Raw genomic sequence first — 17,363 nt, 5'->3', positions numbered from 1 at the left:
GTCTGCTCCGAAGCAGAGGATGGCGGGATGGAGGCGTGCTCCAGGGGGCCTCCTAGTGGGCGGGGGCGTCACAGCGAACGGGTATCTGGCCCGGGGCGGGGTTTGGACAGGGTGGGGCCGGCGCCGCCGCCAGGTGTGTTGGGCTGAGGATGGAGCGGGTATAGAGGCCGACAGGCGCACTTCCCAGAAGGTGCCAGCAGAGGGCGCGCGAGGACCGGTCAAGAGGCCCGGCGCGTGCGAAGGCCTGGGATGGGGGTGTGATAATAAGGCGGCAGGTGCCCTGGAGGAACCGCCCAGGGGCTTCTCTCCGACTCCCCCGGGTGGAAGCTGGGGCTGGAAGTGTCCGGACTGCGAAGCCCTTCGCGCCTCAGGAAGAGGTGGCCGATGGGCATGGGGCCTAGCGCGGCCCTCCGTGGGTGGGTAGACTCAAGGTGGGTAGACCTTCCTCTAAGGGAAGGGTAGACCTTCCGGGCAGGGAGTAGGGTCTGTAGATTCAGGACTGGCGACCTTGATGCTGAATCTGGTGGAACCCCCTTCCTCAGACACCTCAGGTCTAAATTCTGTGCCTCAGTTTCCCTCTGCGTGAGCTCTGTCCTTGCTCCCAGAAGCTCTAAACTGGGGCACCAGCTGGGGTGAACCAATGAAAGGGAATTAGTATGCCCCAGTTTCCCCCCCCCCCCCTTTATTACCCTGACCTCGCTGACCTTGAACCCAGAGCTTGGGGGAAGTAGAAAAAGATGGGAGAGGAGAAGAGTTAGTAGTGGAAGAAGTGACACTGTAAAAGCAAATGGAAGGGGAGAATGGAGGAAGAGGAAGGGGAGGAGGAAGGGAAGGAGGAGGGCGTGGGTCGGTGGGGGCATACGGAGAGGCTTAGCCCTCTTAGCAGAAGCTCTCCCGAGACTGGGGCTAACTGCGCCTGCTCTCAGCTGTGATGAGGCCTGAGCTCTCTGCTGTATCCCCGGAACCATCACTCTGCCAGATGCCCCCCTCCAGCCTCCATGATTTATAGCTGGGCCAGGCCCGGCGACCTTGGATGGATAACTAATGACGGGTCAATAACGCTACAGAAAAAGTGAACTGGTAAGGGAGGAGGAAGGAGGCCCATTAGCCAGCCCATCTCTTTCCTCCCGGCATCTTCTCTCTAAATCCCCGGGCCTCTCTTTCAGGCCCCTCACTGGGAGGGTTTCCCTAGGGACTCTTGATGGGGTCTGAGAGGCGATGGTTAATACAGCTGAAATAGGCCAGGTGGACCAGGACATACTGGAGAGACCCAAAGCGGGTCACATGAGGGAGAGGAAGTCTGGAAATGCCCCCTGCCCCCATTCTGTGGCCCAGAGACAGTCACATATTAAGGAGCCAAAGTTAGTAGGTAGAGTTCCTGTGGGGCAGAAGACAGGGCACCCTGGGAAAGAAACAGAGTAACCCTGGCACCCTCCACTCCCCCTCACCCATCTCCATCTGGCTCTTTCAGTTCATCTGTATCTCAGGAGACACCTTCTGCTGCTCTGCACCCAAGGTATCCAGTTTCAGAGTGTTTACCTTAGCCGTGGAGGGCACCTCCTGTTTGGCCTCATTTGGCATTGGGCCCTGAAAATTATATAGCCAGTCTTGGAGCTAGGGATCTCTCAGCTTGTTGAGTAAGACAGAAGGAGCAGGTGGGGGAAGACGGCAATGAGTTTGGGGGATCAGGGAGTATATGAGAGTCTGGATGTGGAGTCAGGGGTTGAGAAGATGGGTAGTGTCTCCCTCTCTGGGGTGGGAGTTCGTGCCTTGCATATAGGAAGGTGGGTTGTGGGAGGCAGAGCCTGAGTCTCAGTATCTCCATCATCTGGCTCCTATTGAGAGGAGACCAAAACATCCTTCTTCCAGTCTGCCAATTCCCCCACCCTGTTCAAGGTCACCTGGGTCATCCTCTGGATCCCCAGTCCATTTTCATCACCACAGGGAACCAGAGTTGGGGGGAAGGAAGCAGCTCTCTTAATACCTGGCCTGATTGAGTGTATCTCCCTTAATTATCTGTCAGCATCGAGTTGCTGGCCTAAGTGCTTTTTCATCTTATAGTCCCATTTTGTGGATGAAGAGTTAAAGCTCAGAGAGAGGAGCAGTCAGCCAAGGGAGGAGCTGAAACTTGAATTCAGATCCTCTGGCTCCAAATCACAGCCCTTCCCTGCCCATCATCCCAGGGTCCTAGGCTCACCATTGACTCCTGCCTAGCTCAGTCTTCAAAGAAGACATCCAATGAGGGAGCCCTGGGACAAGGGCACTCTCCCCAAAGTAGACATAATGTGACAGAACAACCCTGGAGAAAATACAGGGAAGTGGTAATGGGGTAGGGGCACCATATTAGGGCTTGCTTGTAATCTCCCCCCATGGTGGGGGACCAGATGCCCCATGCACATATGTGGACTTGCATGTGCTCATTCACACATGCATTCACTTATTCTTGCAACAAACAGGTATTGAGTGGCAATCATTTTCCATGCCCTGAGGATATGGGAGCAACACTGGGGATCTTATATTCCAGCAAGGGGGTATGAAAGCGTGTTAGGAGGCGCGCCTATGGCATGTGGCAGTGTGTAGACTCACTGCAGAGTAGAAACAAGCATGGGCAGAGGCATATGCAAGGCACTAATTCCCACCCCAGGGAGGGAGACACTACCCATCATCTCAACCCCTGACTCCACATCCAGACTCTCATGTACTCCCTGATCCCCCAAACTCATTGCCGTCTTCCCCCAACCTGCTCCTTCTGTCTTACTCAACAAGCTGAGAGTGCCTTAGCTCCAAGACTGGCTATATAATTTTCAGGGCCCAAAGCCAAATGAAACGTCAGGCTCCTTATTATAAAATTATAAAGAATTTCAAGACAGAGCACTAAACCAAGCACACAGGGCTCCTCTAAATGCACAGCCCCAGGGGCCGGCCCATGTCACACACCGAGGAAGACGGCCTTGCCTGGTACCTCTCATTCCCTTACTTCCCCACTCCTTGACGTCCTGGTCCTCTCCTTTTTTATGTCAGCAATTAGCTCAGGCCTCCTGGGTCTCTCAGGTGGTACTGTCACAGCCTCTTCCCTGCTCCAGCCTCTTTATAACCCCAGCCTTTCTGGGAAGTTTCATTCCTACCACACTCACTCAGTGCTATTTGCCTGGACTATTGGCCAGGCAAACACAGGGCCCCAAACAATCCCTACACTTTCTGGTTTCCATGCCTTTTTTCCCCCAAATTCAATTCCTTTGGAAAATTTATTCTTCCTTTATTCACCTCTTCTGGGAAGACTTCTGACTTTCCTGGAGGAAATCTCACACTTGGAAATTTCACATCACAAACAATGTTCTTGGGTCAAAACACAAATCATCTTCTGCTTTTGCTCACAGCCTTTTGTCTGCCATGCCTAGTAGACTTAAAATTCTAGAAGCCAAGGATGGTGTCATATTTGTCATTGTAACTCCACAGCACCTTGCTGACTCTGGTGTGGTAGGGGCTCAGTTAACATTTGTTGATGCAGCTGTGGGCATCTTTGGCACGTGGGTATGTTTGGAGTTCTTGAATTGTGTGCACAGTGTAAGGGTTTATGTCAACGCTTGAGCGTTTCTGCTTCTGTGTATGCATGTTTTCATATCTATCCATGTGGAGGCATGTTAGCTGCCTACATGTGCACAGACCTAAGTGGTTTCTGTCATCGCGTGCATGAATTGCCGGTGCACGGTTCTGCATGGCTGTGTGTACATGGATTTGTGTTGGTGGGTGCACCCGGCTCTGGGTGGCAGACGTCTGCCCATGCACAGCAGGAAGGCTTGTGTCTGTGCTCCCACGACGTGGGGGCTGTGCCTGGACAGGAGCTGCAGGTGTACCGTGCAAGGACGCAGGCGGCTGGCGCGTGTACAGACCATGTGTGTGCACAGCTGCGTGTCCTGGCCGCGGGCAGGCCGGACACCCAGTGCATCGCTTGCTTCCGCCGAGCGAGCCGCTTTGTTCCTTCGCCGCGGGCAGCCTCGTGGCCTCCCGGCTCGGGCGGCCCGGCCTGGGCTTCTCGGCCCGTAGTCATTGGCGGCCCAGCGGGCCGCTCGACTCCCTCCCGGGCGGGCGGAGCCGAATCGGCTCCCGTTACCGGCTAAGGCGTCTAGGGGTGGGGGGGTGGGGGGCGCCAGGCCATCCATCTTCTGTTATTACAGCGTAATGGGGCTGCTCGGGCGCCCGCCCATTTGTCATCGGCCTCGTTCGCTGATAACGGGCATTTGTCATCACTTTCCTCTGCGCCAATGTCATCAGCGCTGCTGACAGGCAGGGATGGGGGGGAGGGAGGAGGTGGGTCGCGAACAGGAGCACAGGCGCGCACACGTGCACGTGGGCCTGCTGGACACACGCTCCTGCACATACACACAGGCACACCGAACCTGGGAAGACACATGTCCCTGTGTGTGGATCGAGGCTCCCTGGAGACGGACACACAGGCAGACACACACTCAGAACAGCCTCATCTGTCAAGCAGATACTCCCAGCTGGAGATCGTCTTCCCCACTTGAGGAGACGAGTGCTGGGGGGAGGGGCTGGTGTTCCTGGTTAATGGCAGCTCAGTGCAGGTGGCCCTCTGCCAGCTCCCTGCGTGCACACGTGTGAAAGGCGCCACCAACATTTATCGAGCCTCTACAGGCTTACGTGTGACTGTGTGTCCCAGTGGCAGTGTAGAGCACAGGGAGAGCCAAATGGTCACACTCGGGTCTCCCAGGCCTCTCAGACACGGGACCCTGAGCAAGTCAGCAGGGCTGAGTGGTGGGGTTATGGGGTAGTAAGGGTGGTGAGTGGTGGGGTGATGAGTAGTGATCCCCACCCAATCCTCCAGAGACAGTGTAGCCTGGGAATCTCCCTTCCACTCCTGACCCCACTCAGGCTCTGAGCCTGGGATGATCTGAAGCAAGAGAGACTCAGGAAAGACTTCAGAAAGAACTTCCTGCCTGGAAAGACTATGAAACAATTTGGAGTAGGGATGGCACTAGTAGCCAAGAGGGGAACTTGGAAGAAAGAAGATCCCTTGCTGGTGGAGTGTCCTGAGCCCTTTGGGCTGAGCGAGGTACCAGCCCACCTGGGGCATGCATGACATGTCTTCCTGATGTTGCTTTCCAGCACATTCACTTCAGATGGCAAAGGGGACTCCAGTAGCCCTCATCAGGGAGGAATCCCCCCCAGCCCCACCCTGCTCAATCTCTCTGTTTATGGCTATCTGGCACTTATTAGGTGCTCAATAAATAACTGTTGAATGAATAAATGATTGATGACAGGGTGTGTGGAGGAGGGAGGGGGTGGGTCTTTCTAGTCCCTCCCTGAACGGCCATCAGCCACTGATGGCCCAGATCTCATCTCCTGCCCTCCCCCAACTCCCTTCCTTCCTCCTTTGTAGCCCCCCAAATTCCTCTTCTCCCCCAGCCTCTCCCTCCTGGGCTGAGGGGGAATGGGTGGGGGAAGGTCCCCTGGCAGAGCAGGGCTCGCTTGTTCCTTGTAAATGAAGACCATAATTAACATTAAATTAAGGTAATACAAATGAAGGCAACATAGAGGCTGACAAGATGAGCGTTTGGGGAGGCAGTGGGGAGAAGTGATTCATATTTTTAATTTACTGTACGGATGGGCCGTGTGGCTGGGGAGCGGGCGGCTCGCGTGGAGGGGGTGTCGCCCCGCGATGTTTGCTGGGCTCTGAGCAAGCACACAATGACTATTAAACTCAACTGTCCATATAATGGGACAGATTTGACATGACGCCCACCAGAGCACCAGGAGCTTGGCCGGCCAGGCTGTAAATCCTGCCCACACAGCACCCGCCTGCCCACCTGCCCAGCTAGTCCATTTGGTCTAGAACTAGGGTAGGGTAGGCACAATCCCCAAGGGGTCCGCGAAGAGCCTTGGACTTCGGAAATGGGGGGGCAACAAGAGGGTCCAGGCTCCTTGCTCCAGCTGAGCTCAGGATTGGGGGCCTTTGGAAGGTCAGGTCTCACACGTGTAAGGGTGAGACGGGTCCTGGTCAGTGCAGGATCTCGGTGCCAAGATGAGGAACTCTGTGAACCCACATGTGGTGTGTTCCAGGAGTTGAAGACACTGGTGTCCCATTCCAAAGAGGGGACTGTTATCTTCATCATCATCACAGCTCACACTTACCAAGGACTTGCTCTACACCAAACCCTACTTGTGACCTATTAACTGAGTCCTCACAACGAGCCTAGGAGGAAGCTATTTTCATCCCCACTTGAAGATGGGGAAACTGAAGCTAAAAGATAGGGAGTAGCTTGGTCACAGAGCTTATAAAGGTGTAGTGATCCACCCCACTTCCATGCCCCAGGGCCTGGGGTGACCCCTTGATCCTATAAACTCTGTACATGAAATGAAGGACCAGCATCCCCAGCTGGCCTTCACACACTGGACCCTGAGGCCTTAGACACAAAGCTCTCTAGGGAACTTGGTGTGTGTGCGTGTGCATGTGCATGCACGCGTGTGTACATCCTCCCTCCCTCCCTCCAATCGAAGAAAGGTGCCAACAAATCCCAGGGAGGCAGGGAGGGATCCCTGCTTACTCACTCTGCAATCGGAGCCGAAAGATGCTCATCCCTGGGATGAGAGACGCAAGTGTAATTTAGGTTTTGATATTATGAAAGTCTCGCTGCTCTAAAACAGCAGGGCACTCGGTGCCTCATTAATAAAGGATAAACTTGGAGTCTATTTACAAGGCGCTTTTTGGGGTTATTTACTCTCCAATATACATATGTAATGTTGCGCATACTTACCGCTAGGTACGGCTCATCCTTTCAGCCTGGGCCTTGGAATCACCGTGGGGAGGGTGGGCCCGGCAGGGTGGAGAGGGTCACTGGGGAAGAGGGAATGTAGAGGGGGTGACCCCTGGAAGTGGGGAAGCTCTGTGGGAGATGACGGGGCCCCAAGGGGGAATCATAGAATATTAGAGCTGAAAGGTAGAAGGGATAGAGGTCCCACCCTAGCTGTCTCCCATTTCCTCCTTCCTGCAGTGCAGTCCCATTAAAGATTAGGTATAGGCTAAGCTCCCCTACTGGATCTGCAGTCTCAGCCTCTCTGGCTATCAGGCTCTGAAAGGAGGTCAGCCAGTTCCTATCAGTATGCATGTCCTGTGAAATTGCCGGGCACCTAATCTTACACCAGCTTCGTCACAGCCTTGCCCACCCCCGCAATTGTGCCCAACAGTGCCTGGAATGGGCAAGGCCTTCCTCAAACCAAGATGGAGGCGACCTCGCAGCTCCTGGTGCCGTTAGCCTGCCGCAGTAAAGAGGGGTTCCCCTCAGCTGCTCAGCCCCTACCTTTCCCTGCAGCTGCCACCACCTTATCCCAGACTCTTCACTTTACATGCAGTGTCTCTGGGAATCTGCGGCAATCACACGAGGTAGGTACCACTCTCATATCTGTTCTATAAATGAGGAAACTGAGACTTAGGTGAGGAGACTCACCCTGTGTCATACAGTCAGGAGGTGCCAAGCTGGGATTTGAACCCACATGAGGGTCTTACCCATAAGGCTTCCTGGAGGGTGCTGGGCCTTCACTGTCCATGCTGGCCCCTCTGCTCACCAAGGACTCCCACCAGCCCATGGCCTCCAGTGAGGAGCCTTGAGCCCCACCCTCTCAGAGCACATCTCCCTTCACTGGTCAACCTGTTCATTCACTGAACACTGTCATTGAACAGCCACCACGTGCAGATTTGGACCTGGGCCTGCGGCCTGACTGGGTACAAGTGTATGGGAGTGGAGATCTTGCCAGAGACCCTGATTAACGCACCGGGAGCTTGGAGTTAGGGCCGCCCACTCAGACATCCTACACTTAAGAGTTGTGAGATTTTCTGTGCTTGTCAGCTCCTTGGATGAGGAGAGTGTGGCTCAGGGCCCAGCTTGGGGTGGTGATGGTGGCATGTGTATGTATGGGGGCGACATCGGCCTGCCCCCCACCACCCCCAGCCACTTTGGACCAAGGAGACATCTGGTGGTCCCTAGGAGAGGGCAGCTTCTTGTGCATCCTTCTCGGCCTCAGCACTGGGGGAGAGCTGATCTGGAGGGTGCTGGACAGAGGGAGGAAGGCAAGCAGGAGGATCTGATCCATCATTGTTGGTGAACAATGAGCCATCATCACCCTAATTAAAGATGTAATTACAGCAAGTACATTCTGGGCTGAGAATGAATGACGAATGGCAGGAAGGCACCTTGTAGGCATCAGTGAGGAGATGATGCTCCCTAAAGTTCCCACTCCGAGCTGGGGAACCCAGCACCTGGTCACAAAGCGCCTTGGTGCCTCCCAACAGGATGGTGACAGACAGGGACTGAGGCTGGGGCTGCGGGGGCAGGAAAGGGCCAGGCTGTTGTGTCTGTGTCAGGCGGGGGGGCAGGGCTGGTACAGAGTGGGTATCTCTGTGACTGTATCACCAGAGCACAAGGCAAGGTTTCAGGACACAACTGCTTTGGGAGAAACCAGGCTCCTGTGAAGGCCAGAAGGACTGACTGACTTTTGGCTATAGAGGGTGAGTACAAGGGCCAGGCTGAGGGGACTCAGTCTGTAGAGGGTAACCATAGCAGGCATCTGGTGGGCATATGGGATTTTAGGCCTGGCTCAGGCTCCAGGGATTGGGACTGTCCTGAGTGCTGGTTTGTCTTTACCTGGCGATTAGGGTACGTGGCAGGGGACTGACCACATGAAAGGAAGAGAGATGGACCCTTCCCACCACCCTGGCTTCTGCTGCTCCCGCCTTCAGCAGGAAAGGCTCCCATCACTCCCACCCCTGTCCTGGACCCCCTCAAAGGTTGTGGGCTCTGGTTGTTCCAGGGAGGCCTGAGCTTGGGACATCTTCCTCTACTTGAGATCTGAGCATCTGGATTCTAAGGACTGTTTGCCCGGGGGGCCCCCACCTCCACTTACCTTCAGAGACTAGGAAACCCTGAGCACAGGGTCAGGTCACTCTGAGGCCAGCCTGAGCTGTGATAATCCCAGGGCCAAGGCAAGAAGGCCAGCCTGGATGGGGAGCTTGGTGGCCTTAGCTTCTTGGGCTTCATCTGCCATGGTGGCCTCTGGTGGTCCTCAGGATGTATGGGCTGACCCCAGGGGAGAGAGGGCTGGGTGAGGGGTGGTGGGGAGCCCAGGCAGGCAGGCAGAGGGGAGGGAGGGAAGGCTACTGACAGCAGAACAAATGCTTGTAATTTTATAACCAATCTCAGTGTGTCCGTGGGGGGCCGTTTGTGCCTCCACTCAGGACCAATCAGCCTGACAGAGCTATGAGTCTGCCTGAGTGAATGTGAGCAGCTCCCCTCCACCCCCAGCACCACTTACTGCAATCTCATTACCCACCCAGCCCAAGACCGGCCAGAGCTGAGGGGCTGCAAGGAAGGAGGACCCAACCCACGCTGAAGACGACCCAGGCCAGAGCCAGGGCTGGGCTTGTGGCCAGGAAGGCAGCATGGGCACGCCTTAGAGACTCAGGAACTCAGATGGAGAAGGCAGGGAGATGGGCCCAGAAAACGATAAAACATTAAGCACCCATTGGTTGCTAGGCATGCTGGATACAGGTAGGACACAAACCCCTGCCCTCAAGGGGCTTGCGGTCTGCTAGGGGCCAACAGAAAGGTTGCAGAGGGATGGGCCCTTGGGAAGGCAGAGGAAATGTGATTGGAGGGTGAGGAGGGGCAGAGCCCCAGAGCTGAGCTGGTACTTGTTGAGGGGTGGGAAGGAGAGGGTAAGAAATGGCAAGTGAACCAGAGAAACCTCTGGAGTGCATTTAGAACCTGGGCAGAGAGATACAGGGCATGGGAGAGAAACACCCAACAGGGGCGAGAGGAGGGCGGCCAGGGAGGGGCTGGCTGGCCAGTGGTGAATATTAAAGGATGGCCTTGCTGGATATCTGGCTCTGGGGATGGCTATGTGCCCATTAGTCTCTCTAATTGTCAAAAATCTAATTTAGTGTCTGAAACCCGGGCCGGCCTGGGGTTAAATGGAAGGAGGCAGGCCCAGCCATAAATCTGCCCTCCCAGCCAGGGCTTGTGCTAATTCTGCAGTTAAGTGAGGGGGTGAGGAGGGCAGCAAGATAGGACAGGGAAGGTCCTGCTAGGGGGTAACTCTGACCCTGCACACCAGCCCCTAGGTGCTAAGTCATAGCCAGGCCCTCCTCCTTTACTGAAGGAAGAAGACTTTCCTGGTACTGAGCTGGGCCAGGCAGGGTTAAGTCTCTTAGACCAGAGGAGTCTCAGGATCTGCATGGCTGGGCTGGAAAAATCCTCAGCCCCTCTTCCTGGACCCACTCTGGGTCTAAGTGGGCTCAGTACTTGCAAAGTGATAGGAAGGTCACATTTCCTAGCCACCTGCTGAGACCTTGGTGAGGAAGAGGGCATAGAGAGTCACACCATGTGACCAAGTTAGCAGTCGTCTTGAGTGATGGGGACCCACAGGCCACTCCTCAGTGGGGAGAACAAACACCATCTGTGGGCTTCTCTTTTCTGGGTCCCTGACTCCAAAGCACCAAAGGAGGTACACAGGCACATGGGGACTGGGACAGCCTCCCCTACCCAAGGCCTCATTTGGCCTGAGGCAGGGGAGGGCTCTCCACCTGGGCTTGGTAATGAGCTCACTCCCCCCCCAGAGCCACTAATTGAAAGCAAAGGGTGTGGTAGGCGCAGCGGGAGAGGCTGGGGGACTGAGAGGTTTCCCTGAGAGGCTCTGCTTCCATGGAGGGGGAGGAAAAACGATTTCTCCTGGCTTCTGCTTCATCTCACCAGGCACCCACCCGGCCTCTCCTGCTGCTAACAAAGTACCTTTAATTAGCAGCCTAATAAAATGCTCTTAATTGGCAAGAGCCAATCAGGATGAAGAGAGGTCTCCTCCCTAGTCATTGCTGATGGTGGCAGAGCTTTAGGTTTTGAAGGGGAGAGGGAGTCCAGGCACAGCACTGCTTTAGGAAACCGTGATTTCAGGGTGAGTCTTCCAAGGTGTGCCCTAGACCTGTCTTCCTCTGGGGAATGATCCGACACTGGCTTTCGAGGTGAGACCCATAACCCTCAAGGCCCAGCCTCTGCCCAATTCTGGGCTCAGAAGTCCAGCCTACAAGTGACCACTGAGCCAATGCCAGTGGCCCTGGTGGCCTCCACTGATTCCTGCCCTTCTCTCTTCTTCACCCTCAGGGAGGAGACTCCAGTGTGGTCTCGGCAGTGTGGAGAGCCCTTTTTCTTGTTCCTCACATTCCTCATCTGCACAATGTCAAGGTGCACCTGATGCTCTGACATGCTCCTGTTCAAGCAGGGACAGTTCGGCACCAGGGTCCTGTCATCTAACTGCCCGAGAAGGCTGTAATGACCGCAGTTGTCAATCCAGGGACCACAAGCCAGGGAGTCTGGTCAGGCAGGAAGCATCACTACTACTAAAAGCCCACAGATATAAAACAAGGATGGGTCCATTTTGCCAAAGTTTTTGCTTGTGACACCAGAAGGGACAAAGGGAGGGGTCTAGCTGCAATCTGGTACCCACTCCCCTAGGTTTGATTCAAGGAGGGAAGGTGGGTGAGTTTCCCCAGTCAATGCTCTCTTTGTTTTTATTGCTTGTTGGAATCTCTCTGGAAATTGCTCCCAAATGTGAGCTCTCCCATCTCAAAATTGATCAAATGGGATGCAGGGGAAACCCAAGTCTTTTCACCTGATAAGGAGGCAGAGGAAAACTTAAGCTCTGGGCTCAGGTTGGGAGGCCAAGGCTATGGTGACCAGTTCCCAAATTAGACATCATCTTGGCTTTAATTTAATTTAACATGGAACACTTAATTGTATGCCTGGGTCCCCACATTTACTCATACTATTTGGCCCTGAGTCTTCTCAATGTTGTTTTTTCATGTCAGATTTTCTTTAAAAGGTCTCTGTTTACTCCCTCAATTTCTATATTGAAAAAAGTCATTGTCCTCTTGATGTTGGGGTAAAGAGACAAGACACCCAGAAAATTCACTTTAATCTTATATTTGTAATTAAGTTACCCTTTTTTCTGAACAGTTAAAAAAAAAACACACTATATTATCATGATTCTAGGTTGTGAACATATTGGTACATTGACTACACATCACCATAACATAATCACAAAAGTCAAAGCAGTCGGTACTGAAGAGTCTAGAGAACAAAGGCTGAGCAAAAGCTCTCAGGGAGGCTCACACTTGTTGCCAGGCCTGCCCCACAGCTGGAGTCCAGTGAATATCCCTCAGAACAGTCTGCATTGGGCTTGAGTGATCACTGATTTGGGAAAGTGTTAGTGTCCTTGGTACCCAGAGATCTAACCTTGTTTTTTTGTTTTTTTTTCCATCAATGTCCAAGAAAGGGAAAGGGACAGAGGGGAGGTGATGCTTTATAATGCTGTTTACCGCAGTGACCTTTGAACACCCACACAAGCACAGAACCAATCGGAAGCTAAGGGTGGGCTGGAGAGATGTTGGCAGGTCATCCACCTCCAGGAAACTTTAGATCATAGGTACTCAATTTCCAACAGAAGAGGTTTCTGGATATCAGTGCATTAAGTTCCACCTGAAATCAGGTAGCCATAATCACACTTTTTTGGTTTCTCTCCTCAATTTCAAGGATTCTGAAGTTACAAATGAATTACAGGTAAAAATAACAAGAAGCAAAACTCAGCTTTATTCTACTAAGAGATGGCTGTCTTTTTGGCACAGATTATTTTGAGTCTGTGGATAATTTAAGGGGTTTGTGGTCTGTCAGCGATCAGCTGTGTGGATGAAGTCTGAGGAGATGAACTCAGCCTGCAGGATCGGGTACACTTGATAGAAGTGAGGGTTACTCTAGAAGGGAAGAGAGGAAGGCAAAGAAAAGGAAGGGCACCTTTTCATGCTCTCCAGATCGTGGAAGTCTGTTGAACTCAGAAATGGAGGAGGAGATCACAAATGTGGATTAAAGTAATATGGCAAACCTGATAATCAGACAGGTGGTGGGCATCTAAACATCCCCTTTTACACCTAAAGTACCTTGGATTCCTCCAGAATCAAGTTTGCAGCCTAGCCTCTCTGGCCTGCACTATTCTAGGCAGGAAGGTGTTACCACATAAGATGCCAAGAAGGTCAACAATACCAAAGTGTATAATTCTAGGGAAGAAAATGTTGCCCTAGTTATTAATATTCTAATATCCCCCCGCCCACTCCACCCAAAGCCCTGAATTTCCACATATAACCAAGTGCTAAGTAACCACAGCTGTTCAGACCAGTGGGTACCAGGAAATGGCAAAGAGTGCATATTTTCTTCTCTTCAACTTTTGGTTTTACAAAAGAAAAATAAAAAGGATTTTTCTTACTCAAGCAGAAAACAGAATGATTTAGGGGTCCCAGGATCCTTCCCCAAAACAAGTTATGAGGGCCAGACTTTATTACTTGTCAGTAGAATTCCAGAGAGTCTGTCTCTGAAATTTCTGGTAAAGAGTCATTGGAAAGAATTTTGCCAAGAGACAAGTGTAAAAGGCCTCCCATTCACAATTCATGTCCACTTTCAAACTGCACAGAGGGAAATAAAAGGATGTTCTCAGCAGTGGAAATACACACATGTAGCAAGGCATGCTGGTTATGTCCAAGAAGCCCCAGTGTGAACAGAGAGCTCACAAGTGCCCATAGAGCAACCGGGTGCAGGGGCATGCACATGCTCCTCGCTTGCTTTTGAACACGATTCCTCTATCTTTTTTTTTTTTTTAAATATATATTTATTTATTTATTTGACTGCATGAGGTCTTAGTTACAGCAGGGTTTGAACCCGGGCCCCCTGCATTGGAAGCACAGAGTCTTAGCCACTGAACCACCAGGGAAGTCCCCGATTCCTCTATCTTTATGAAACGTTTCTGGCAGGCCCACACTGGAATTTTAGTGAGAAGAGACTAATCTACAATGGGGACATTTCATTTCAGAGCCCAGAGACACCTTCACTTCCTTTTCTACCATTTCTTTGGAGGTGTTAAGACTTTCTTTGTTTCTTTTTTCTCTTTTCTTTTTAAAAAGGTCAAACTTTACATTTATTCTAGCCCAGCTGGGGATTAGTGATAATCAATTCCCACTGAAATCATGCAGAGATGGTAAGTGGGATTTACCTTCTCTGGAAATGAACTTCTACTTACCTGATTATTTCTTCTACAGTGAACTGGTAAATGACCCCCAGAGCTGAGAAATGTGACTGACTCAAGTTTTTCAGACCACTTAACTTCATTCCCATTTCCAACAGCAGCAGAGGACAACTTGCAGAATATCCTTGATGGAGCTGATGGCTCCAGACTGCAGGGTCCACTCTTGATCTCATTTATGATGTACTGGACAAGCTCCCAAAATTGTCTTAGAAAGAACATACCTTACACTGAACCTAGATGGGCGAGCAAAACCCCGGGCACCAATGACTATTCCACAGTTCCACTTCTGAATAGCAGCATGTAAGAGAAGGGCTGGTAAAGTTATGGCTACTGGACAATATTTTGAAACAGTTCAAAATCCATTGCCTCTTTAGTGCCTGACCTGGGTGTTTTTCAGGATGGTCAGCCCTCTGCCTCATCTATAGAAAATCCTTAACCAATCAAAATCCATTAATAGTCAAGACAATAGACAAGGAACCCTGATAGTGGCTAAATAGAAGACATTTCTCTAGCATGTGGGTAGTTGGTAAGGGAATTATACTCAGAAAATATTTCCCTGGCAATGACATATCATTACACTGGAAAATATTTCTCTCTATAACCTGTTACTAAAAGCTTAAAAGCACTCATAAAGCAGGAAAGGGAAAATACATACGCACAGTCTGCCTCTCACTATGAAAAAACATTCGGTCTGGGCACGTTTTGGAAAGAGGATTCCTTCTGGCAAAGCAGAGGGAACAGTGAAGATGGCTTTCTCTCTCCCCGCCTCCCTTGCTGAACTAAAGTGGCCTGGCTTTGAGGTCACCTGCTACAGGCTCCCACTGAAATTTTACAGCAGCTGGTTAAAAGAGGCTTTTCTTTTACTCAACTGTGTTGATCAGTAATGGAAACAATGGGCCTGTCAACTCAGCTTCCAAGGGACCCTTGAGACTGCCCTGGGCCTTGCGGCTGTTGATGGGTGTGTCTGTGTCCCATGAGATGGCTGGTGCAGGCCCACTCCTGACCTGGAAACAAGTGGGGCACACAGGGATAGTACTCCCTGTGCTACCGGGTTGGGGGCATACATGCCCTCACCTGAAGCTCCTACCGGTCAGCCTTGGCCCTTGCTGAAGTTCATTTGTTTATGTTGCTCACCAACTGCCACAAAAATTTTATTGGCTGGGGAGAGTGGAGAGTAAAATAAGGCCAGGAGAAGGAAGAAAAGTAAAGAGAAGGCAGTTTCTGCACCATTAATAAACCCTGTATGCCAAACTTCACCCTGATTCTCTCTCTCTGGCAGCTTTGCCTTTTATAAATACCAGGTTTGGAAAAGCAGAAGGAAGGTTCTGCAGTGCAAGGCTGAGATGATTAGCTTGATTTTTGAGGGACGATATTTACTGGCCTAAGTGAAAAAGACATCACCTTTTAGTCCTGACCACCTGGTAAGCTAGTCTGATCATGGTCTTGGCAAAGAGACAGGTGCTCTGGGTACTCACAGGCTCTGATGAAGAAATCAGAGATGCAAACTATTATGCAGAGAGTACCGAGCAACTGGCTCTGGCCATTTCAGTTCTTTCTGTAGGCTGAGCCTTAGCAGTGATTTAAGATGAAGTACAATGCTTTTTATTACACATCTAACTGTTAATGAGAGGAAATGCAATCAGCAACTCCTTTCCACACTCTACATGGAATCCAGGAGACTGCTGAGTCCAGAAAAGATGTGGCCATTGATGGAGCCCAGGAAATTTCTGCCGCCTCCCTTTTGAGGGTGGGGGTGGGGTGTGTAACTAAGGGGAAGAGAGAAGAGTTGCAAATATGAGGAGAGTACCATGTTTGAGAATCCATTGCTGCCACAAAGGGTCACTTGCGGCCAAAGCCTGGGTTTGAAATTTTGACTGAAAAACATTTTAACTCTTCTAAGTATTGCATTTCCTCATTTGCCTCATGATAACTGAGGATACTTTCTTCATACTTTTTCTTCTCAGGTGGAGCAGAGAAACATGTTGAAGGCGAGTGGGACAGCAGGGGGCAAGAGGGACAGAAACAGAGAAAGAGATGGAACGAAAGAGGCCCAGATCTTCCAGGGCGTATATTCTTGTTTTCTTTCTTTCTTGCCCCAGAGGCTATACAGACAGTTGCCTCCTCCTAAGCAGAGTGGGGTTGGGGCAGGTCCTGCTGGGTGCTGGACACGCCTGCAGTTTACAGGGAGACACTAGGTGCTGTCTGGCTTGAAGCTGCATCGCCCGTCCCCTAGAAGTGGCTCTCTCCTAGTAGGCTACACAGGGAAACTAGTTCTTCTGCTTAAGAGCAAAGCAAGAGAGATTCTGGCAAAACACTAAATATATTTATAAGTCATCTTTGTCTGGAACCAAATAAGGAAAAAACAGGTGCAGAGGGGAAAGAAAGAGGGGAGGTAAGGTTTAAAAGTTCCAATCATTCACAAAAGATAAAAGACATCTTCTGATAGCAGCACGGAAGCAGTCAGCTGTGCTGAGTAGACCATCCCGGGTCGACTGCAGACCAACTGTGTCCCAATAGGAGTCTTAAAGCCCCGCTCCTCGGCTAGTCCGGGGAAAGTGGGTGGTAGTTTGATTGTTACTGTTGTTGCTCATCCTGTATTGGCAGATATGTTAAATACCGCAACTTTAATGAGTCCTGTGTGAAAACAGAGCACAGAGTCATTAGTCCCTTTTCCTGTATTTCTCACTTTCTCTAAAAGGAAAAGAATATTAAACTAGCTGTCAATTGGGAGAAAGGCTCAGGGGTCCTTCCTAATACCTGCTCTCTGTCCATGTCACACAGGAGTTTCTGTCAAAGGCTACATGGCCTGTTTGGGAGCTCAGCAGGGCTCACTGACATGCTCAGTACTCTAAGTGCTCATGCACAGTGACTCTGATGTCTAGAGATTAACAATGACTATGTTGGGTGTAGCACTGAGCTTTCACCTGCTTCCTAGAATGGTAGAGCAGGTGAGGACAGCTCTGAGGTTCTGGCCTTAGTGGCCATGAATGCAGTATGCCACTAAAAAAAAGTGGGGGAGTAGGGTGAGGCTCTCTGGCTGCTTGGCTGGAGGGCACCGGTAGTGTAGATGAGGGGAGAGCCTGGGTGTTAGATGTGTGCCCCAGAAGCGCCCCTGGTACCGTCAAGGATAGGTGTGTAGGTAGTGACTAGAAATGTGGCCTGGAGATTAAGGCAGAGGGTGGGACTACACATACAAATTGGAGATGAGAGCTGAAGCTTGGGGGAGAGATAAG

General features: G+C 51.5%; 1 protein-coding gene across 4 annotated transcripts in view; it reads right to left on the bottom strand.

Annotated features, from left to right (window-relative positions):
* Positions 1–12,627: 12,627 nt before the first annotated feature.
* BTRC (beta-transducin repeat containing E3 ubiquitin protein ligase) overlaps positions 12,628–17,363 on the bottom strand; it is a 172,069-nt gene continuing 167,333 nt past the window's right edge. For all 4 annotated transcript variants that reach the window (XM_061162426.1, XM_061162427.1, XM_061162428.1 and 1 more), the window contains one exon: positions 12,628–16,764. The gene's annotated coding sequence lies outside the window, so the exon portion shown is untranslated. The remainder of the gene's footprint in view (positions 16,765–17,363) is intronic.

Source organism: Dama dama, chromosome 15, assembly GCF_033118175.1.
Source record: "Dama dama isolate Ldn47 chromosome 15, ASM3311817v1, whole genome shotgun sequence".
In the NCBI taxonomy this organism is placed as follows: Eukaryota; Metazoa; Chordata; class Mammalia; order Artiodactyla; family Cervidae; genus Dama; species Dama dama.
This window is presented reverse-complemented; position numbering and strand designations above follow the sequence as displayed.